This window comes from Curcuma longa, chromosome 8, assembly GCF_044706935.1.
Source record: "Curcuma longa cultivar G26 ecotype Majalengka, Jawa Barat chromosome 8, ITB_CL_G26_1.1, whole genome shotgun sequence".
Lineage (NCBI taxonomy): Eukaryota > Viridiplantae > Streptophyta > Magnoliopsida > Zingiberales > Zingiberaceae > Curcuma > Curcuma longa.
The window spans coordinates 12,715,653-12,720,623 of NC_133868.1; positions in this window are offsets into that span (position 1 = coordinate 12,715,653).

Genomic DNA, 4,971 nt, shown 5'->3' on the forward strand with positions numbered 1-4,971 from the left:
TATGTGTTGTTACTTGCAAGGTTTAAATATCGAGCCGTGCCGGAGTTTCGGTCCCGGACCGGAACGATACAGTTTCGGTACCGTATCGTACCGTGCCGGTATAGTTTCGGTATTTTTAAAATATAAAATATATTAATTAAAATTAAAAATTTAATATAAATATTTAAAAATAAAAAATAAATTTTTTGATAATTTTATAGGATTTAATAAAGCCTATTTAAATTACCCCACATTATAATTTTGAACTATAGCTAGGAATTGATTATCAAAATCCAATTAATACCTAAGTTAAAAAAAAAAAAAAAAAGATCGCGACGCGCGGCGGCTGCGCGGAGTGTCGCGGGGCTCCGTCGGCGTCGCCGGCCCCGGGCGGCGCCTCCGGCGGCGTCGCCGGCCCCGGGCGGAGCCTCCGGCGGCGTCGCCGGCCCCGGGCGGAGCCTCCGGCGGCGTCGCCGGCCCCAATTTTTCCCCGACCTCGGCACGCGCAGGCGAGATCGCGAGATCGCGACCCCGCCGCCGCGCCGGAGGTGTCGCGCGACCCCTCCGGCGAGGCCGACGGGGTCGCGCGACGAGCCGGAGGCCGCCGGAGTCGCGATGGCGGGTGCCGGGCCGTGCCGGTGCCGGTCGGCGGGCGGAACGAAAAATTTCGCCCGTTTCGACCGGCTCGGCACGAGATTTTAAACCCTGGTTACTTGTTACAATCTAGCTATCGTTAATTACATGCTCTAAGTAATGTGAATGTAATTATTGAACAAACACCTGTCCAGCAAAGGAAATCATGTCAACATAGAATGAATTCAAGATCAAGGTTTAAAATCTCGACCTGTGCCGAGGTTTTGGTCCCGGACCGAAACGATATAGTTTCGATATCGTATCGTGCTGTGTCAATATAATTTCGATATTTTTTAAATATAAAATATACTAACTAAAAATAAAAAATTTAATCTAAATATTTTTTTAAAAAATAATAATTATTATATATATATATATATATTAAATTAATAAGATAATATTATTGGATTTTAATTAAATTTATTTAAATTATCTCAATCATAATTGAGAGTTGATTAAAATTATTAATTTAATTAAACCTAAGTTCAACCTGCTACCCTTGTTCCGCACCCGCGCGACACCCCTGTTCCGCGCTACACGCGACACATCCCCGCTATCGCGCGATGTGTTGGAGACATTGAGTGAGCCTGACAACGCCTTTGGAGGCGTCGCGCGAGCCTGACGACGTCTCCAGAAGCATCACACGATGGAGGGACGCCTCAACGAGACCTCGGATGCGCCAACACCAAAGGTGTGACTGTGTCGATTTCGGTCTGCTGATGGAACGAAATGTTTCAACTATATCGGACGAAACGGCTCACGATTTCATTCCATGATCAAGATAAATATAATAGTTCTATTTAGCATTTATGTTTATGGTGAGTTTGTTTTCCTATGGAAGAATACTTGGACTATTGAAATATATAAATTTTCAACTTAGTGGTGGGTTATAGTTTACTGGGTTTAAGGAAATTGGTTATGAACATATTTCATAAACAATTTCCTCGAGCATCTATAATAATATAATATCATGTGACTATATAGACCTATTCTCCAAGAGGAGGTCCACAAGCACAATGAAGATCCAATTAACACATCATTAATAAACATGAGGACAAGATGGTGAAGTGATAGCACACACATGATACATTCATAGACAAACTAGAGATGCAAGTTGAAGATAATGAACAAAAAAAATACTGATTCATTCTGCTTGTTCGCTGGCTAGAACATCATCATTAAGTACATAAGCATCCCTCAACCAAAGAGGATGCCTGTATAATTCCGAAATGTGGATCAATTTGAGAGTGATTGGACAATTTTCATATTGGAAGATCAACAATACGGCAGAAGGAAACGAGGGGAGTAGAGTTGAGGTAACACCAACTTTCTCCTCATTTCGTAGAAGAGAAATGGGGAGAGGTAAAGAAAGTCAGTGAGAATTGATTCTCTTTGGTCTGTCAAAATGTTTCTGCCGACCTGCGCAAATGAACTGCAGGTAGCAAATGCAACTATTCTAAAAAAACCAAATTTTAGTAATATCTTAAGTATTTCTTTTTAAGTTTTTGATAAATCATTTTAACAAAATAATGAATCAATGAAATAGTTAAAAAATATTTTATATATTTATTTCCGTTTGAGGGAACAGCACTACGAAATCACTCCATTCTTCTATCCCCTCTCTTTCCCTTTCAACATTTCTTTCTTCCCATTTTATGTTCCTTGTAGGAAAAAAATATGATTATTGTTGAAGGGTCCAACTCCACGTGAAAAAGGACTAGATTGAGTTTTGGGTATTTCTGTAGCTTGTAATTTACTAGTTTAGATAATGTGCTATGAAACCTCTATCCTATTGTCTATTGGAGTTAATCTAAATACATAAACATTGTTTTTTGACATTTATATAAAGAATGCTTGAAGTGATTAGAGGGCAAAACAAGAGATGACAAGACACTGATCAGGTGCATACCAAGTGTTGTTACATTACAATATTTGATCAGTATCTGGCTGTCCCACAGCTGTGGAATTGTCTCCCTTCACCCTTGAAAGTACTAGAGGAAAGGAGAAGACCTTGAAAGTAGAGTTGTAAATGCGCCAAATCAAGCCAAGCTTTGTGTTGTTCAAACTTGTTTGATAAGGTAACCGAGCCAAACCAAGCGAAGCTAAGCCTACAATGAACCAAGCCATTAAAACTGTTGTTTAAGCTTGACTTTCTTTTTTTTTTAAGAGCTTAGTTTGGTTGAAACTTAACTTGATTTATTTAAATGTTATCAAACTCTCAATTTAAGTTAATTTAATTGATTGAAACTTTTATATTTTAAAACTTACTTGATTGGTTAGTGAGCTTGATATTACAAGCATTTTTGTTTGTTTTAAGAATTTTTTTGTCTAGCTACAAGTTTGATAAAAACTTTATTGATGAAGATGGTTGTCAAACTTTGTTTGTGGACATTGTTCATGAACAGTTCACAATTTTTGTTCATAAACATTAACGAACTAAACACATGTATGTTTAAGCTTAATCATTTAGTTTCATAGACTTTGTGTATATTGAATGAACATAAATAAACTCTTATCATACTGAACAATAAGCTTTCTGACGAATGTTTAGTTCATTTATAGCCCTACTTGAAAGCACTAGAGGAAAGAAGAAGCCATGAGGTGCTCCATGGGATTGCTTGATTTATTATTCTTCCTACATCTAGGGCTATTAACAAATCAAGCATTTGTGAGCAAACTTCGTTAGGGTTGTAAACGAACTAAGTTTTGTATTGTTCAAGTTTGTTTGATAAGGTAACTGAGCCAACCCAAATAAAATATGAACTAAGTAGTTGAAACGGTTGTTCAAGCTCGACTTGATTTCTTTTGTATGAACTTGAACTTGGTTTGTTTGGATGTTATTGAGCTCTCAATTTGTGTTTATTTGATTGTTTCAAACTTTTACATTTTTAATTGAGCTCTTTGGTTGGTTAGTGAGCTTTTTTACATTTTAAAGATTTGAAAAGAGTTTTGTTAATGAAGATAGTTCACAAACTTTGTTCGTGGACATTGTTCAAGAACAATTCACAATCTTTGTTCATAAATATTAACAAACTAAACACACAAGCTTGTCCATTTAGTTTAATGAGTTGTTCATTTAATTGACATTGTGTATAATAATCGAGCATAAATAAGCTCTTACCAAATCGAACATTAAATTTTCTCACGAAGGTTTAATTGATTTACAATCCTACTTGAAAGCACTAGATGTAAGGAGAAGCCATGAGGTGCTCCATCGGATTGCTTGACTTAGTCTTCTTCCTACATCTAGGGCTATTAACAAATCAAACTTTTATGAGCAAACTTCATTAAGATTGTAAATAAATCAAGCGGAGCCAAACTTTATGTTGTTCAAGCTTCTTTGATAAAATGACCGAGCCAAACCAAACGGAGCCTAAAATAAACTGTTGTTGAAATGATTGTTTAAACTTGGTTTAGTTTCTTTTGTATGAGCTTGAGCTTGGTTTGTTTAGATGTCATCGAGTTTTCAATTCAAACTTGTTTTATTGTTTAAAATTTTTACATTTTAAAGCTTATTTAGTTGATTAGTTAGTTTGATATTACAAGCTTGTTTATTCGTTTTAAGAGTTTTTTTTACTTATTTGTATGTTTAATACAAGCTTTGTTAGTTAAGATGGTTCACAAACTTTGTTCATGGACATTATTTATGAATATTGTTCATGCACAATTCACAATTACTATTCATGAACATTAAAAAGTTGATATGTATTTAAGTTTGTTCATGTATATTGTTGGATTGTTCAAACTTGCTCATTTAATTGACCTTATGTGTATTAAATGAATATAAATGACCACTAAGCTTGCTCACTTCATTTATAGACCTAAATTTGGTGGTCGGCTTGGGAATGACTTTGTGTTCACTCAACATACACAAATCAATTAAATGAACTATCTTTAAACATTCATTAAACACATATATGTTCGACTCGTTGATATTCGTAAATGACGACAATGAAACCTTTACTCCACTAAGTGGGGTTGGTTATATACATCCTTCAACATCATTAAGCTTTATCCCTATTATTTCTTCATCTATATTTAAATAAATTTTATTTTATTTTATTGTAGATAATTAGCCCTTCTTTGGTCTCCCTTTTCCTTACATAATGAGGGTATTTCTCATAGTTCTCACATCAACTAATTAGGATATTTATTAGTCGTTTAAGTGCATGTCCATACCATCTCAAACGTGTTTATTAGAGTTTTCCCTCAAAAGACATCACTTCGACTTTTTTCTAATATTAATATTTCTTATCCTGTTCATTCTTATATATTCATCCTCATCTATGTGATTCTCATCTTCTACTCGTGTGCTCAATTTATAACCCAACATTCAACTTTATATAACATAGCAAATTA